Source organism: Lutra lutra, chromosome 6 (assembly GCF_902655055.1).
Source record: "Lutra lutra chromosome 6, mLutLut1.2, whole genome shotgun sequence".
NCBI lineage: Eukaryota > Metazoa > Chordata > Mammalia > Carnivora > Mustelidae > Lutra > Lutra lutra.
Window position 1 is genome coordinate 1089177 of NC_062283.1, and position 19900 is coordinate 1109076.

A 19900-nucleotide genomic window follows, 5' to 3' on the forward strand; every position below is an offset into this window, starting at 1 on the left:
TGGAGGTGCCGGGGATTGAACCCGGGACCTCGTACATGCTAAGCACGCGCTCTACCACTGAGCTACACCCCCGACCACGGGCGTGGTGCTGCGGATCCCTTTCGTGATTTATAATTATTCTTCGCCTCCGAAAGCCTTAGGAAGACGCGGAGAAAACGGGGGCGCAGACTTCTCACGTGCGGGCCGGCTGCTCGCGGCGTCCGAAACGCCCCGGCGTAGTTCCGGAGGCGGCGGAGCCCGCTTGGTCTCGCCCTCTGCAGCCACGTGTCCTGCCTGCGGCTGAGAAGCCGCGGGAGGCCGCAGCAGGGGGCGGCGCGGCGGAGGCCGGGGGCGGGGTCCGCGCCCCTCCCCCGGACCCTCCCACCATCTCGGTTTCCGGCAGCCGGAAACTGCCCCTGAACACTTCGTGCTGGTGGCAGGGGGCGTCCCGCGGGCTCGCGATGTCCTGCACTGATCACAAGGACAAGCTGGGAACCCGAGCCGGGGTGACAGGTGTCCCCGTCCTCAAAGCCCTGGCGCCCCCCGCTCTGCGGGGCTCGTGGGGGGTGGGTGGCAATGTTGCTTCGTGTCAGGTGTGCGCGCGGGGGTGCCCTGGCTCCTGCTCACAACCAGCCCGTGGGGACCCCGGGAGCCACGAAGAATCGTTGGTTCATTGGATGGTTGGGGGGTAAAGCTTCTATTTTAGAGAGTTGGCTCGGTCCTGCCCAAATTCCCAGCCGTTGATTTCTCTGGAGCCTCCCGTGCATTACCTCTCTGCCTCTGAAACACCTTCAAACTTATTAGAAAGTTGAAAAAAATAAAAATAGCATAAGAATACCAGTCTGCCTTTTACCCAGTTTTAGCTATTGTTAATATTATTCCCTTTGCTTCAACGTTTGCTTCCTCTATCTCTCCTTTGAGATTAAGTTGCAGCCCACCCCGTCACTCACACAGTTGGCTAGTTTGACCCTGACGCAGTAGCCCTGTTTCCACTACAGTCCGCCCGCCAGTTTGACCATCTGACCCGATTTCCCCTCTGGTACAGCGTATAGTCTGGGGTCAGGCATTGCATTTAGTTGGCTTGTCTTTTTTGTTTTCTTTAATCTGGAATATTCCCACAGCCCCCCCCCCCCCCCCCCCCCAGTAGAACGTTTTCCACTTTGGGTCTGCCTGTAGTTTTGAGTGGTAGTTTCAGGCCATGCCTTTCCCACTGCAATACAGGGTGGATGAGTGACAGCACCACGCCCCCAATACTCTGATGTTTAGCCGGAGAACTCTCTCGTTCATAGTCTTTACAATGAAAAGAGCAGAGACGAAGAAAGAAGAGGGGTAAGGACCCCAGTTAAGGCTTAAAATTTGATGTTGTGCCTGTTTGCCGAAAGCATCTTCGTTAAGTTTTCCCTGAGGATTTGCGGCAGAATTTCGCCGGGATATACACCCAGGGTCCAAAAATACACATGCCGGTGGTAAACTTGACCACGTGGCCCTCCAAGGCCTTCAGGTCTCAGCTGGGACTGTTACCTCAGGCGGAGAGAGTGCGGATGTGATGGCAGTAGGGGCTCTGCGCTGGGAAAGTCATCCTGGGCTGTCTGGATGGGCCCTGAAGGTAGTCACCCCTGCCCTTCCATGAGGGGAAGGCAAAGGAGAGATGAAAACAGTGCAGCTCTAACAGCCGGAAAATTGAAGGAGACAGAGTCTCCCCTGCAGCCTCTGCAATGAGCGCGGCCCCGCAAACTTTGACCTCTAACAGCGGAAGAGAATGCGTGTTGCTGTCAGCCACCCAGAGTTTGGGGCCCTGTTACAGCAGACATGTGATACTTGATTGCAGTGCCTTGTGCAAGGTGGTGTTGGAGGACAGCTGTGCTGACTTCTCTCCTGCCAGAAGCACACAGAAGTTTCCGTCCCCAGCATCTTTAACAACACCTGCTGTTCACCTTCATGATCGGCGCCATTCCTCCATAGGCAGGATTCTTCGTGATTTGCCTTCCTTTGATTTCTAGTGAGGTTCAACATCTCTTAATATTGGAGGTCATTTAGGCATTACTTTTCTGAATTATTTATTTCCTTGTCCCATTTTCTTTTGTGTTGCCTCTTTTTCTGATGGTATTTCATTTTTTTCATAAGATTTTTTTTTTTTTTTTTAAGCAATCTCTGCAGCCAACGTGGTCCTTGAACTTAACAACCCTGAGATCAAGAGTCAGGTGCTCTACCAACTGAGCCAGCCAGATGCCCCTCTGGTGGTATTTTTAAATTTTTGTTTTTTAAAAAGGGGTCTTTTTATTTAGTATATATTGATTTCTGGTCAGTCTTAGTTGTTGCAAAAATCTCTTTCCGGTCTATTACATGCCCATGAATTTCATCTGTGGCATTCTTTATGGATTGAAAACCATCACTTTTTATGACAGGACTGTCCATTTTCAGTGATTTGTGCCTTTTGGTTCTTGTTTTTTTTTTTTTTTTTTTAAATCTTCACCAGTTACGACTTATTAGAAGGTCCTAACTCCTAACCATTAGTCCTTGAATATACCCGCTTTGTGACTTTTCTAGTCTCACAAAGAGTTGGGGAATTCTCTAGGGGGTCACTCAAAACCAGTAAATATTACCTGGCTCTACAGTAATTCAGGGGCACCTGGAGCCCCTGTCAGGATAATTAGTGATCCAAGCGTGAGATGTGGAAGCCCTGCCCAGAGGGCCTGGGAGTCAGAGAGTCTGGGAGCAAGCAGTACAGGAAACTCACCTAGGTCAGTCCAGGAGCAGGGGATCCTGAAGCCAGGTGCCGACGCCACTGTAGGGATGAATGTTTTTATATCATAAGAGTGGGGAGGTGGAAGAGCAGAGCCTGACACTTGTTATGGTCCCACTCTGTCCCACTGTGGTGGGACACAGGTGGCTCAGGGTCAGCTTTGTCCCCAGTTCAGGAAGAAGTAGAAACATATCCCCTTTGACAGAAGGCTTCCCCAGGTTGCACCTGCAAGACTCATTCATATTAAGATCATACAACCAGATCAACAGTAAGGATGACTACACACACAGGAAGATAAACCATTATGCCTATGGTTTAGAAGATAAAAAACGTGACATATGTAGACCTAAGCAACTGAAGATGTTGAAATTTTAAGATACAAGACAAAGAATAGCTATGTGGGATATGTATCAATAAATTAAGGATACAGAGTATGCAAGAAGAATGAATAGAATGATATAAAATTTAGAACTTAGAAATAAAGATAATAATAATTGAAATGAAAAATTTCTAATAGGTAAGATTAAACAGTGTATTAGCTGCAACCAAAGAAAGAATTACTACACTGAGAGATAAAGCCAAAACGCTGATCCAGAATACAACAAAAGTAGTTAACGTGTAACATGCGAAGCAAGCTGTGACAGATGAACCTGACCACAGGTCATTTGCACCGCCTTCCATCAGGGGGTGGAGTCTACCTTATTCCTCTAAACCCTGACTCTGAGCTGCTCTTACCAGTGGAGTACAATGAGATGATGTTGTGCCACTTCCAGGCCTGATCTAGAGAAACCTTGTCATGCCAACCCTCACTTTCCTGGAAGATGGCTATCATTGTAAAAAAAAAAAAGGCTGGACCATCCTGCTAGAAAGATCACATGAAGGAAATCTATCAACTCCCAGAAATAGTCCCTATCGGATATGTTATTGAGGCCATCCAAGAACAGTCTCTGGCTGACCTGCCTGTCGGCCACATAGAAATTAGTCCAGCTGACCCTACAAAGAGAAGGGACAATACAGCCCACTTGAGCTCTCCCTATATTGCCATCTCATAGAACTGTGAGAAAATAATAAGTGGGTGTTGTTTTAAACCCCTGAGTTTTGGGGTAGTTTATAACACAGCCACAGAAGGTAAATAAAAGAACACAGAGATGTAGGCTCGGGTAATAAATTCTGAAGTATATAATAATTACAACCAGGAATAAAAGAAAAATGTAGGTGAGGTAATATTTGAAAACATAATAGCTGAGAATTTCCCAGAACTGGAGAGGAATTTTCATGCATAAAAGATTCAGAAAGCACAGTGCATCACAAGCAAGGTAAAGTGAACAACTATAACTTCACGCCTCCTACTGAAAGAGGAGGTCTGAAATCAGAGAACACGGACAGGTCTTCTGCAAAGGAGGAACAGTTAGAATGTTAACAACAACCTTAATTCCATGATACAATCCAGGAAAAGGGAAATCTATTTTAGAAGTATTGAAATAAAATAATTGTCAATCTAGAGTTGTGTACTCATCAAACTAAGCTTTTAAGAATGGGAGCTTTTTACCACTGTTTACATATAAAGATTTATTTATTTAAGAGAGGGAGCAGGGGGAGGGAGAGAACTCCAAGCAGACGGCACTCTGAGCAAACAGAGCCAGGGCGGGGCTCGATCTCACAATCCTGAGATCACAACCTGAGCTGAAATCAAGAGTTTATGCTCAAGCAACGGAGGTACCAGGTACCCTGACCACTGTTTACAAATAAAAACTAGGAGTTTACAACCAAGAGATCTGCATCAAATAAAATCTTTTAACTTGGGTTATTAAAACATTCAAACTTGCATAAAGTTAGAATAGTATAATGAATGTCCACGTCCGCCTCAGCCTGGTTCAGCAATGATGAACACATGCTGCTCTTATTTCATTCATTCCCCTCCTTTTTTTCTGAGGTATTTCAAGCTATTTTCAAGCATCATGCAGTTTGATCTTTAAATATCTCAGTATATACCTCTAATAGATAAAGACATTAAAAATAATTTCAATAACTTTATCACATCTAAAAAACTTAACTACAATTCTAATTCTAATTCTAATTCTAATTAACTAAATTTATCCCCTAATGTTTCTTTTACAGAGGTGCAGGGAGGGGCAGAGGGAGAGAGAATGTCAGGCAGACACCACACCCACCTCAGAGCCCAATGTGGAGCTCGATCTCACAACCCTGAGATCATGACTTGAGCCAAAATTAAGAGTCCGACACTTAACCAACTGAGCCATCAGGCACCCTTAACTAAAATTCTTAATACTAATATCCAGTCCAAGTTCAATTTTCTCAGTTTTGTAAAAATGCCTTTTTATAGTTGATTTGTTTGATTCATAATCCAAACAAGGTCCACACATTGCTTTTGTTTGATAAAATCTCTTAAAATTCTCACCGTGTAACAGTACCTTTTTTTTTTTTTTTTAATACCATTCGCTTGTTTATGTAACTCAGTGATCCGTCCTGTAGAAATTTCTTATGTTCTAAGTTTGGTTGATGTTCTCCTTGTGGTATCACTTAATGTGTTTTCTTATTCTCCGTATCTCTTGTAAACTGGTCATTAGGCATGGAAATTTTGTTGGATTCACATTCAGTTGTTCCAGGCTACAATGTATTATAAGTTTCACTGTGTAAGGGGCGCCTGGGTGGCTCAGTCAGCTAAACTTGGCTTGAGTTATGATCCGGGAGTCCTGGGCTCAGGTCATGATCTCAGTGTCCTGCGCCCAGCTCAGCGGGGAGTCTGTTCCGCCACCCCCCACCTCTCTCTCTCAAATAAATAAACAAAATCTTAAAAAAAAAAAAAGTTTCACTATGTATTTCCTGTAGCATCACGGTGGGTGCCATATAACTTGAGTTTTTCCACTTCTAATTACGCTAAGATTGTTTCCTAGGTTCAGAAAGTATCAGCTACTCTGCCCCTTTGCCTTCTGCCCAGCAGTTTCTCAACCCCTGATTACTACTGCCTGCATTCACCTTGCCTTAACAGTTGTAAAATGATGATTTTTCAAACACTTCTTTTGCATTTTTATCTGTAAATATTCTACAAATGGTAACTTTTCTTAATCTTTTATTGGATATCTTTACAAGGGCAAGGTAAATGATAGGTTAATGAAATGACTTCTAAATGATGTACTTCTTGCAGATTTTTGTTTTTTGTTTAAATTCGATTAATTATAGTGTATTATTAGTTTCAGAAATAGAGTTCAGTGATTCATCAGTTATATATAAGACCCAGTGCCCGTTATCATTGCATCACGTGCCCTCCTTAATGCCTGTCACCTGGTTACCCCCTACCCCCCGCAAACCTTCAGTTTGTTTTCTGAGAATAAGAGTCTCTTATGGTTTGCCTCCCTCTGTTTTCATCTTATTTTATTTTTCCTTCCCTTCCCCTATGATCCTCATATTGTTTCTTAAATTCCACATATGAGTGAGATCATATGATAATTGTCTTTCTCTGACTGACTTATTTTGCTTAGCATAATCCCCTCCAGTTCCATCCACATGGATGTAATGGTAAGTATTCATCTTTTCTGATGGCCGAGTAATATTCCATTTTATATACCACATCTTTATCCATTCATCTGTGAGTAGACATCAAGCCAAGTTTAACTTTCCACAGTTCCTCTGTCGTGGACATTGCTGCTATGAACATTGGGGTGCACGTGCCCCTTCGGATCCCTACGTTTGTATCTTTAGGGTAAATACCCAGCAGTGCGATTGCTGGGTCGTAGGGTAGCTCTATTTTCAACTTTTTGAGGAACCTCCATGCTCTTTTCCAGAGTGGCTGCACCAACTTGCATTCCCACCAATAGTGTAGCGGGGGGGTCCCCCTTTCTCTGCATCCTTGCCAACATCTGTGATTTCCTGACTTGTTAATTTTAGCCATTCTGACTGGTGTGAGGTGGGATCTCATTGTGGTTTTGATTTGTTTTACCCTGCTGCCGAGTGATGTTGAACATTTTTTCACGTGTCTGTTGGCTATTTAGATGTCTTCTTTGCAGAAATGTCTGTTCATGTCTTCCGCCCATGTCTTGGCTGGATCATTTGTTCTTTGGATGTTGAGTTTGATTAAGTTCTTTATAGATCTTGGATGCTAGCCCTTTATCTGATATGTCATTTCTTGCAGATATTTTTGATGTCAGTGCCCATCATGGTTTTTCAAAGGTTGTAAAAGGCCCAGAGCAATTTCCACATTTTTTAGTCTTACAGCACATTGAAATAAATACAAAATAAACACAATATGAAGATTCTAAACATTGGGATATATTTGAAATAATTATACTGAAAGATGAACTCTGTTAACACCAAATAAATATACAATAATTGTATGTATAATGTACTTTGGAGGGATCAAGAAAAGTCTGAATTTGAGCCTTCATGAAACTGAGGCTGAAGGGTCCTCACTGATATTACCTAAAACTCTTTATGGACCTACCTTCATAGGTGTTTAAAATGATAATAATAACAAGAATGTACATACTACACTTGAACTTGCATCCCTCCCACCCCCACTGGATAGTTGGGTTTTAGGAAGGGAATAAGGATGTAAGTCTTTAAATTTTAATAGGACTTAATTATCTTTTAATGTGCTTCTGCCCATTTACATCACCACCACAGTATTTCAAATCAGGCTTTCCAACATCTGGCCCAGATTTGTTATTATTAATTTTAGAAATATTTGTCAATCTGATGGAAGGGAAAATTTATTACTATTTTAATTAGCGTATCTTTAAATATACATGAAGTGGAGCTTCTTTTAAGATGTTTATTGTCTGATTTTTTTTCCTACTTCTGTGGGTTGCCTGCAGATATTACTGTTTCATTTTTTTCCTCTGCTGGTTTTCTTTTCTTAGGGATAATAATGATAATGCAAAGCTTTGTCAGTCAATGGTGATTCCAAGCGCCAGGCATTTTAAAGCACTTTGCATTTTCATTCAGTCCTCACTACAGCCCTGTAGTGTTGCTTATGAGCCCAACAAACTGAAATAATTGAAAGCAGTCTCTTCTGTGTACCTTGCTTTTCCATGTTTAGTAGTTCTATTAAAATACAGATTTGTTCCATTCATTCACTCAGGAGTAACTTGTGCTCCTATTACTGACCACCCTGTTGCCTGTCATGTGATGAATAATGAAATATCCCTGCTCTTCGGGGAGCATTGGAGGGAAAACAATAAAAAAAAAAATCGTTGTTAATCTAACAGGGAAATTTCCGACTCAGAATTTGTATTGAGAAATAGTTCTGAAGTCACCGGTAGAAATTAGGTTTCCTTGGAACTGTGGAGAGGGACACATAAGTGAATGTAAGTAATTTGAACAAAACGGGCGTCCTAACTCAAGGCTTAAGGAAAATCATAACCGGTAATATGGATTTTTGACTAAATGACTAAATTTTCACTAAATGAATAAATCCTTCGTCCTCTAACCCATGGATTGAGGGGAGTTTCCCATGATGGGTGGTTTGTGCTGGAGGTGAGTTTTTGAAAATTCAGTAAAGGAACATGACAGGGACAGAAGAGGGTGTGCCGTGCCAAAGCTAGGAATAGGGGCAGAGGTTTCCTAGGAAGGAAAAAGCATCTTGGCAAGTAAGAATCTCTTGTCTTTCCGTTTGTCTCCAAAATCCCGCACTAACTATAGAAAAGCACAGAAGCCTGTCAGTGAAGGGCTCTTGGTCCTGGGTTTACCGAAGTTGTTAAACTCGGCTTCCTCCGGGGAGTTAATATCACGGAGGCGGAGAGGGCTGGAGGCGGAGCTGGCGAGGTGGCCGGCCTCAAGCGCTCCGGTGAGCGGGATGGACTCCCGGCCCGCCGCGGGCCGCTGGGCCCCGCGCCCCGGGGCTCCGCACCCGGCAGTTCCCGGCGTGGAGGCAGCCTCGCTGAGATTCCCGGTCCCTCCCGCGCCCACTCGGTCTTGTCCGGGCGCTTGCGTTCAGCTTTCGTTCCGGCCACGCTCTCCGGTGTCGCGGGAAGAGCCACCCCGCAGGGAACAGGAGGGACGGGGGCGCGGCCCAGCAGGGGGCCAATCCAGGGGGTCCCTGCTTTTCCCGGGAGCCGCGGGCGCGTGGGGGTCCCGAGCGCTCGGGGCGCAGGGGCGGCCAACAGGTGCGCGCGCAGGACAACCCCGAGCCTGCTGGGTGTAGTCGCCCATCCAGGATGCAACGTCCTGCAGGGACCGGAAAGCGCCTGCCTGGGGGGGCGGGCGTGAGGGTCGAGTCAGCGTGAGGTCCGAGGAGATACTTCGCGGATCATCGCTGCACCGACTGCGGGGTGAAGAGTCTGACCGCGCGAGCACCGCGCCCGACGAGGTGGCCGAGTGGTGAAGGCGATGGACTGCTAATCCATTGTGCTCTGCACGCGTGGGTTCGAGTCCCACCCTCGTCGTGAGGTTTTCCTCGGACTCCAGGGTGGATGGCTCTGTGGTGATCCCCCTCCCCATCCTCAGTTGTTGGCTGCGGGAATCCAGCATCAGAAGTGCCCGTCCCTGGTCGTTTGCCTGTCCTTCTCCGTTTGCCTGTCCTTCTCCTCCACGAGGAGAACCTTCTTGAGGGCAGGAAACCTGTTTATACTCACCCAGAGGAGTCTTCAGGTCTTTTGAAGAAGCAGTTGAATAGTTAATTGAGGGATATAGAAAAACATTGCCTAATTTAAATGATAAGATCACCCACAGATGTAGGTAAATAAATGGTTTATATTGTAGTCGGCACAATATTTTCACCCGGATTTTAACTGTACTGCGATTTTCTGCATGTTTGCTAATTTAAAGTGTTCCCTTCCTCTCAGCATGTAATTTTCAACGTGTTCATCTGCAAAACTGTAACATACGTTTTTGGAAATGAGTTTGCTGCGTCCCAGGATATATGCGTTTGAAATATTTAGACATAGTGCCAAATTTTCCACCAGAGGAATTTTATGTTCTACACTCCCAACCCATAGTGACTGAAGTCCTCCTCCCCTCACTCTCCCCAATATGGTATGTTGTCAACTTTCGGGTTTTGTTAGGTATTAAAGGTAACGAGACTGAGACAAAGTCGAAGTTATTTAAAGCTTTATTTTATGATAAATATTAGAAGTTAGACTGATTGGTCAGGAGAACGAGACTGAGACAGGGTGAAAGTTATGCAAAGCTCTATTCTATGCCAAGCATTAGAAGTCAGACTGACCGGCTAGGGCTGTCTCGGAAGAGGGCGACCCCTCCCCATCTTACAGACTACCTTTTATAGAGCAAAAGTCTGGCCACACATAGCTGGCCAATGAGATTGTAGTCATGTTAGGTCACACGCAGGTGGCCAATTGAATTACAATTTACCCTTTCGTAGCTGTTTGACCCAACCTATTACTCTGGTCAGAATTGGTGCTCAAGGTTGGCGCCCAAACAGCGGGGTTTTCATTCTTTGGTGGTTAGGGAAAAAGTATGTGTGTTTCTTACTGATTGGATGTCTCCACCTGGCCTGATTCGTCCTTGTATTCTGGGCTCTGTTATTAGGAACTAGCTGACCATATTTTACTGGTTTCCCAGACTTGCTTCTAAGTAAGTTCCTCTGGGGGGAAGGGGGCAGGGTCAGTTTAAGTTTTACTGCACAAACAACAAAATGGCTTTTAACCAAGATGGAGTCTCTCTGGCTGAATAGGTCCTTACATTCCCCCCTTTTCTTTGGAGATTAGTCAAATCTTTGACTTTTCAGCCAGTCTTTTGTTCCCTTATTATTTTCCCCTGAACAATTTTGACCCCTAAATCTTTAAGGTAGTTGAAGGTGGAAGGTCTCATTTTCTGTAATTTCTTCTTGCTGAATAGGGGAGTAGAGTTGTCCCTACCTATTTGGGTCAACATTGATCAGTTGAGGAGTGTGTAGGGGAGTTACAAAAGACGGAGGCAGCTGAATCCAGTGCTGACAGTGAAGAAGTATCTCTGTGCGTGGTCAGGATCATCTGTCGTCGTGAAGTCATTGCAGTAACGGAGTCTCAGCACCAAGTAGAGAAACATTGAACAAGGCAAACATATTAAAATTAATAAGGCTATAAGAATGAGAAGCCTGAAAAGGAGATTTATCCATCCATTGCCAGTCTCCAGAATTAACTTTGTCAAGGTCTCTTTAAGAGTCTGGTTTATTATTTTTTTACTTATCTGGAGTTTTGGGGCCAGTAGGCACAGTGTAGTTTTCAATTAGTGCCCATGGCCTTGGCCAATGTTTGTGAGACTCAACTCACAAATGCAGGGCCATTGTCTGACCGTATCATGAGAGGTAATCCAAACCTAGGAATTACGTTTTGTAGCTTTTGGCTACCACTCCTGTCTTTTTATGTTTGGTGGGAAAAGCCTCTACCCAGCCTGAAAAGGTATCCACAAAAACTAACATATACTTGTGTCCATATTTTCCCGGTTTCATCTCTGTAAAATTTATTTCCCAAAAAAATTCCTGGTTCCTTACCTCTTTTTCTTTTCCCTCTTTCCATTTTAGTTCTTCCTCATTTACCGCCTGACATTGAGCACATCTATCAACTACATCCTGAGCCATACACTCTAATTTAGAAATCTGGAACCGTTTGCCCATAAGCTCTTCAAGTTTGCATGTCCCCAAATGAGTGCCCTGATCTATTTGGCTTACTAATTTCTTCTAGTGTTCAAGGAAGAATTAACTTTCCTGTTTTAGTCTTAGCCCAATCCCCTTTATAATCTAATTTAGTCAATTTCTGTAAATATACTTGCATCCTTGACCAGGAGGGCCGTGGCAACAATTATGCAGAGGCAAGGGGGAACCCAGCCGCTACTGGATCTAGTTTCTTGCTGAGATAGGCTACTGGCCTTCACCAAGGCCCCAGAGTCTGAGTCAAAACTCCTTCAGTCACCCCTGCCTTTTCATCCACATACAAGTGGAAGGGTTTGGAAACATCTGGGATGGCCAGTGCTGGGGCACTCAGTACGGCTGTTTGTAATTCCCGAAATGCTCCTTCTGCCTCAGCTGTCCATTCTACCATAGCGAGTCCTCCCTTCGTCAGTTCACAGAGAGGTCAGGTAATCTCTGTGAACCGTGGTATCCACAGCCTGCAGTAGCCCACGGTCCCAAGAAATTCCCTTGTGGAGATCAAAGCCTAGATAAGTGGCGTGGCTCTGACAGAGCTGTGCTTTCTTTGCTGACACCCGATACCCTTTTTCCTGCGGAGTCTGTAAGAGAGCTCTCGTTCCTGCAAGCATGACCCATAGTCCTCAGCGGCTATTTCCATTATTCCCACTAACTCAGTCAGATTCTTCCTTTTAAATCCTTCAATTTTTTTGAGGTTCCCTCCTTATATCTGAGGCTGACTGACTAGCAAAAGTAAGATCGTCTAAACAAGCTGTGGTGCACCTTCTCTGAAGTTTATCTCAAGTTGCCTAGCTTAGGTAAACAAACATTTAAAGACAATAAAATTTAGAATTTAACATCCATAAAGGTGTGTTACTGAACATAATTTTTCTCTAAAATAATCCTCATTTTCAGAGATAGCCAAATCAGGACGAATGTATTTGAAAAAGAGTTTCAGTTTTAATAAACTTGGCCTAATTATTTACATAAGCTCAGCAAGAACAATGAGTGATCATATAGGTTTTTTAGAATCTGTTTTGCTGGAATTTTTATAAGGAATCTCTAGGTTGAACTTTTAGTAGCCTCTCCGGGCCAGAAGCCAAGCCGCGTACTTGCCGTCAGACATGCCTGCCATACCTGTCGACTTGGGCGAATTCTTCTTCCTGAGCTTCCCAAAGTGTCCTGCCAGGAAGTGACATTCTTTACTCACTGGTGAGGCTGCTGGGAACTCTGTAAGCACGGTATCAGGCCAACAGTTCCAAGGGGCTTTATGGCTCCAGGTTTCATAAAGTCAACCTTAGCTCCTTGAAGCTGTCTGGTCATATCTGAGTCTTTTAAAAATATGACATTCCAGTCAAAGCCTTGGTAAAATAACCAGTGTTTCAATAGTGTCCTGTTACAAGGAGAACAGATTCTTATTGAACTTATGCAAATGACTGATCGCCACGGAGGAAAGCTTACTGAGACCTTTGATTTTCAGAGGGTTCAGACAGAGAGAAAAGTTGAATGTTTTGATTTGTTTACAAATGAATATTTTTCCATTCCTCTAAGTTACAGATAACTTAAGAAAAAGTTTTCCTAGTCTGGACGAGCAAACATTAGAGAATCAGTAATTGTTTAAAATGAGACAAAACATCAAGAGACACAACATTATAATCTTTTAGTTCGTTTAGTTTCATGTTACTAATTCTGGTTTAGTTTGAATGCAGGTTTTACTCCTGGAAATTTTTACCCATTTCAGTCCCAGGATTTTTAACTTATTAAATACCTGTATTTGTCCTGAAAGTTCTTTATATGAATCTCCTTTAAGACAAAACTTATTTTATAGGAGAATAAAACAAAACATAGAAACTGGGTTTTCTCTGGGCAGGCAAAGAGAAAACTATTTACATTTTCTTTTTAACAGCAGATTAATTAATCCAGGAAAACTTTGTACTCGAGTGGATCACCAATATAGATTTGCCATGACACAAGTCTTTAGTCTTTCTTTCTTAAATACTATGCCTCATTTGAACAGAAACATTTTACAGGAAAAGATTCATTAGTCTTTTCTCTGCTCTTGTGAATAAATTCACCAAAACAGATCTAATATGGTCAAATTTTCAACATATTTCATTGTATCCTTTCAAACTTATAAACCAAGGCAAATATAAGTCACTTCCCCCAAGGCTTCCACGACTTACTTCAGACCCTCAAGTTTATCTCCCTTCATGTTCTGGCGCAGCCAGATATTTTCATTTTAAGACAAAACTACTCATTCTTTTAGGCCCTCTTTTTTGTGTTGCAGTTAATTTTAGTCCGTCCTGACCATACCTAAAATTCCTTTCTGAAGATTTCCCCTCACGAACCTTCCACAACTTGCTTTTGCATCCAGGTTTTGTCCCAAGTCATTTCTTCCAAACAACCAACTCATTTAGGACAAACTTACCTTCTTTTACCTTCAACAAAATGTATTCTCATTCCCTAAATCTTTCTTACATTTCTCCTGCTTTCCTACATACAGGGTTGCTTTTCTCACTTCTATCAGCCTTACAGTTAGCAGAATTTGGGGCTCTTAGAAACATCTTAATCTCCAGTGAAGACTAAATATAAGCCAATTGTGAACTGTTACAACAAAATTCTTTAGGAAGCAAATTATGAAACAGTTAAGCATAAAACGTGCTTATTCTTAGTTTCTTTGCAGTAAGAAGTCAAAGGCACAAACCTATATCAAGTACTCAGTGCTTTAGCATTTTATCCCATTTGGTTAAGACTTAGATGTCCATAATTTAATTCCACTTGTCATCCAAAACTTGAAACTTGCAGGTTACTAAAGACTTTGAAAGCTACTTTAACAATTACCCATTAAAACTTTGAGACAGACAATTAACCATCAGTTCAGTCATCTTTTGCTAACAGATTTTAACAAATAACATGAGGTTATCTGACCTTCAGTAAACCTTGACAGAATAAAAGCTTTACATTTACTGCTGTAACTTCAAAGACATGTCTATCTTAATTAAACCAACAAACTTAACTTAGTTTAAATACTGATTTACGTTCCACCTGGGCCCACTCCACTTTGAATGTTTACCTGAGACACGGGTGGGGAGGTCCGGAGTGGGGGGTGTTGGGTCCAGGGGTGATCTTCTTGCTCCTTGACAGAGAAGGAGCCGCGGTGCAGGAAGCACTGAGGATGGTCTAGGGGCCAGTCATGCAGGCCGCACGCACATTGGTGCAGAAACAGAAGGGGAAACAGAGGAAACAAGGTGCCGCCAGGAGGCAGAGAACGCCTTCCCGGTTCTAGAGCTCATCAGCCCCAACAGAGGAGCAGACACCATGCTCTCCCACCAGCAAGAGGGGAGGGGTTAAGCAGTCCATGTCAGGCCAGAGAAGACAGGGAACTTCCCCGAAACAAGGGGAGTGTCAGTAGCTGCTTGGGAATATTCCTTACGGTCTCTGTCTCAAGTTAGACCAACCCCAGTTGGCTCCATTTATAGCCATTAATACAAGAATGAGTAGGGGAGAAGCCCCACATCTATTATGAGGAACAGAGAGATGAAAGTCAGAGTCCCCTTACTCTCCGCTTGCGCCATTTCTTCAAACACAATAAACAGCACAACAGACAATAAGAAGACAAGACAAAGACAACCGCAGACCCAGCGGCCCTCCCAGGGCCATCCAACATTAAAGGATGGCCATTCAAACATGCAGAAAGTCCGAAACTTTCCCTTCCGTACATTCGTGCTCAGGTTAGGAGTTCTTTCCCTAACATCCGAGAAGTGGTCAATCATCAGAAACAGAGGGGTCTTCTGTGTCTGTCCCATCATGTCCTCAGTCCACAACAAGACAAATTCACTTACGACAATTAACAAGAACACACTCACAAAGACAAATGATCTGGCACGGCCGCGAAGACAGAACTGAAAGGAAGTTAAGGGAGAATCCGATAGCAACGGCAGCCGGCTCTCCTCACAGATGAGGACCTTGTCCTCCAGGCGGGGGTAAGGGATGCCTCTTCCAAAAATCCCCATAAACTTAACAACCAGCACAACAGACAAAATTCCCATACATTTAACAAACAGCACAACTGACAACAAAAACAAGGCGCCTGACTGCCTATGGGGACTCGAACCCCCTGGCTGCCTTGGGGGACCATGAACCCCCTGGTGACCGCTTAGGGGGACTCGAACCCCCTGAAACAGCGGGGGACTCGAACCCCCGGTGACCGCCTAGGGGGACTCTAACCCCCTGGCGATCCATCAGTGGAGGGATGGGGCATCCCCGCATCCACTCCAGCCCTGGGGAGCAATACTGCGTCCAGTTTCTCCCTGGTGGGCCATACCCCTGGAGCTCCACAACCAGACAGACAGACAGGATCTTACCTCCGGAGGCTTTTCCTGGAAATTCTGATGTTGGCTCAGTTCTCTGTTCATTTAGTGGGTGAAGTGATATTACAGTACAATTTAACTTCCATTTCCCTTATTACAACAGAATACCTCTTACATTTATAAAAAATATATAGAATTGCTTTTAATTCATCTGAACTTTGTTTTCTTGTTTGTGTTTTGTTTTGTTTTGTTTTGTTTTTGAGCTGAGAGCAATATTTGAAGATTGGAAGTATGATCTCTGGGTAGCTTCAAGTGCTTGTTGTGAATGAAGAATTCTGGGCCTCACTCTTGAGCTATTAAATTATGACCTCAGGGACTGTGCTTTCGAATCTGTGATTTAATAAAGCATTCAGGTGTTTCTTCTGTTGACCTTAAAGCCTTGTACCTGGCTTAGGTATCTACATGTTACATCTAACCACCCAGAATTCTATTTCTGTAAATGTTCAGCCCAGGAAAGCTGCCCCTGTCTTCAGTCTTCCCAGCTACATCTTTTCTATTTTGTACAGATTGTAAAAGCTGTTTTCATACCCTCAGATAATCGGCTACCATTAATTCCTTCACTCTACTCGGATACACCTACTGTACCTAGCTGATTGCCTCCTCAAATTCTGAGTTAGTTCTCTTCTCTGGAAAAGACATTTTCCCAGGATGTGTCTGTAAGTTCTTTGAAGGAACCATCAAAGAAAAATTGTAGTATATAGAGTTAAAGAGGCTTACATTAAGACTATTGCTATACAAGACAGAGCTTGAACTCAACTTGGAATACAACTGGAGCAGCTAAGGACGTACAGCCAAAGGGCAGGGAAAGAGAGCCACTGGACGGAAAATTGCTAAAAAAAAAAAAAAAAGAACAAAAACAAACCAAAAACACACACACAAAAAACCTCGATTAAATATTTAGTGGAGTAGAAGGGACTTGATTTGGTATCAAGGGTAGGGGTTTCCCACCTAAACTGGTGGCAGACTCTTGCCCAAACTGGACCCAATGGGGTTCTTTATTACACTGGGCTTGACAGGCCAAGGACAGAGCCTTGCTCAGAAGAAGGCTCAGAAGAGCCTCACTTGTTTGGTGGAGGAGGGAGTCCTTGTCAACACCCTCAGAGAGTCCCCCAGCTTCATAAAGGCACAGGAGAGCCACGGAGCATGTGGGGAACCAGCAGAAGTATACGTGTGCCCTCCCAGCCCCGTTCGTGTCGGGCTGGTTCTGCCTCCCTATGGCACCTGGTCCATGGCCTTCTCCCCAGGCTTGGGTCTCTCGGGTGCAGACACCCCTCCACCCAGGCCTTTTCCATTACCTTAATTTAGAGGATTGGAATAAAGTCTGAATTCGTGGATTTGAGCGAAGACAAGTGGGTCCTTGATGGCGAATATGATCATAATGATTATATCATTAGATTCTCTTTCAATATTTAAGCTGTATTTCTTCCTTCTGCTACTGTCCCTTCATAAAGTTCCAGGAGGGCAGCTGGAAGTCTACTTGTGGTACTGAGTTGGGTTTGGTGTGGACGTCAGTGCTGCGTGGCTGAGAGAACCACGGGCCAGAGGTCGGCTGGTTGGAGGAAAGACTGCAGGTGCAGGCTTTCCAGATGGGGAAGGCCTCAGGCCATTTCCAAAGAGAGCAGACGCTTTGGGGGAGGCCTCATCGCACTAGCATCAAGGAGGTGGGAAGAAGGCAGGACCGCACCTGCTGTGGCAACAGCCCGATCAGAAGAGGTTACTTCCTTTGCAATTGCCATCATCACAGGCCATGTGAGTGGAGGTACCATCAAGCTCCCCCAGTGGGAACCCGAAGAATCTGTTTTCATACACTTAGTAGCCTTAGTTTGTTACATAATTTCTGTGTAATCAGTGGTAATTAATAATAGGAGCTAATAAATATTTGTAGTCTAATGAATTACTGGAATTGGGGAGAGTGGGACTTGACTTTCTGTTATGAGAACATTAAAATGTTGAAGTAAAAGGAATCTGAAAAAGATCACTGGATTTAAAGGTTGTCTCTTATGATATAGAAGAGATTCATGTGTACAAAACACAGATACCTGTCTTTTCCTTTTTTTTTTTTTTTAATATCTATCTCTTCCTAATTTAGCTCCTGTCCTGTTGGAAGGAAATCTTTCCTTCCTGTGGCCTGTTTCTCATCATTCTAAAGGTAAATGAGTGTACGGACTTCCTAGGTTTGATCTTTACATCCAACTCTATCCTGTCTACACAGTGAGAATAATGTCCCTCGAGCACATTTTTGTCCCCGAGTCTCAGCTTGGGTGGTTCAGTTGTTGGTGTGAAGACACCCCATCCTGGGCTGCCTGTGTTGGACGGGGGCACCGGTCAGGGAGCATCCTGCCACCTCCAGGCTACCCTCCAGGAATTTGGGATGGGTGGTGGGAATGAGGAGGAAGGAGAGAGGACAGATGAGTGGTTCTTGTTGCGAGAGTGAGAAATGCCTTGGGCATGGGGCTTGGCGCCTCTGCCTCTGTGCAGGGCAGACTGAGAGCTCCAGGGGACACCTACAAACCTGGAGATGTTGAAGATGCTGCTTGCCCCAGGAAGGTGAACTTTTGAAAATGGAATTTAATTCCCGGGTTCTTTTGTTGATTCTCATTGGGAAGTTGAATGTTGCTGCACGTTCAGTGTCCCATGTACTATAAAGTGTAAGATGTGCTTCCTGAGAGGTGGCATCAAGCCAGACTCAACCCAGCTTGAGGGTTCCAAGTCCAGGGTGCTGGCCGCTACTCCACGGGCTGACGGGAAAGGTGAACACATCTATCCACAGCCGTGGTTAAGTATCTCCTTGGAATAAATGCAGTAACTCCAACCCAGAGGTAAGTCGGGCTTCCCTGGGGACAAGCTGATAATGAAATCTGATGCTGTGTTGTCGCTGAAGAGGCAATGAGCGAAATAGAACTCAAGGCATTTGGGGCACTCTCCAGCCCGCTTCTGCTGCTATCCCGACTTTGTGAGGTCTGCAGCCCAGGCACCTTAGAGAGCCCTTGTTTAAGAAAAAGAATACAGTTACCAACGCAATTAGATACAGCCACTGTAAGGCTTATACAATATATCTGAGGATACACTGCAGTAGAAAGAGGGGGCAGTCTTAACTAATTTCCATTATAATATACCTTGGCCCTTCTATAAAAGCGTTTCATCCATTTCATCCGGGGCTACCCCTTCCTGGGTCTTGCAAAGGGCCTGTGCAAGTGAGGGGTCATGATAAATACTTCTCTGAGGGGCTGTTTGGCAATATCTTTCAGAGTGATCTCCCTCAACAATTTTTCTTTATGTACAAAAAAATTAAAAATATTTAAGAATGTTCATTGTAGTATTTGGCAATATCAGAGATCTGAAAATGTGCTCATTCACTTAATGGAAATAATAGCCAGATACTAAAAAGCCTGGGCTAGAGGTGGGTACCCACATGTTGGCTTGGAAGTTTGGGGAGAGGATTTGCTTTAAATCAAAACCCAGCAATTTCTCAATTGTAATATATAGCATGAGGTAATTTTTATAAGTTTTAATTTGTGAGTTTATGTATTCATTTTATAAATAGATTTGAGGAATATATGCCAAACTCAGTATGAATTTTTCTGAGAAATGGAATTGGAGGATAGAGGAGCTTTTCATTTTTTGCCGCGTTCACCTTTTCAATATATTTTTTGTTGTTGTTGTTTACAGGTGTGTATCACCTTAGGTTAAAAAAAAGATTTTATTTATTTGACAGAGAGAGACACACACAGAGAGGGAACACAAGCAGGGGGGAGCAGGAGAGGGAGAAGCAGGCTTTCCACCTAGCAGGGAGCCCGGCATAGGCCTGGATCCCACTACCCTGGGATCATGATCTGAGCGGAAGTCAGCCGCTTAACGACTGAGCCGCCCAGGAGCCGAAACGGAATTGGGGGATAAAGGATCTTTTCATTTTTTGCCATGTTCACCTTTTCGATATATTTTTTCTTATTTTGTTTACAAGTGTATATCACTGTAGATATTAAAAGTGAAAAACTACCAAAAAATTAACACCCTTCGGTAGAGGATTTAGAAGTCTTGTTTACTGCATGTTGACCGCGTACTGCGCTCAGCGTGGGTATGATCATAAGGATACAGAAAATGAAAGGGATAGAAGATGGAACCCATTACTGCAAAGATGAGCAGTTGGCTAGGGGGAAACCACGAAAGACAAATGCAACACGTTAACAGTGCCTAGGAAACTGGGGAGGCTCCTTTGAAGATCCGATGATG

The 19900-nt window shown here is 43.9% G+C and overlaps 2 non-coding genes across 2 annotated transcripts; one reads left to right on the top strand and one right to left on the bottom strand.

The window, feature by feature from the left end:
• On the bottom strand, positions 1–72 carry TRNAA-AGC (transfer RNA alanine (anticodon AGC)). Its single transcript has one exon. It is a non-coding gene; the product is annotated as a tRNA-Ala (tRNA).
• Positions 73–9041: 8969 nt separating this feature from the next.
• TRNAS-GCU (transfer RNA serine (anticodon GCU)) lies at positions 9042–9123 on the top strand. The gene has a single exon. It is a non-coding gene; the product is annotated as a tRNA-Ser (tRNA).
• The last annotated feature ends 10777 nt before the right edge of the window (positions 9124–19900 follow it).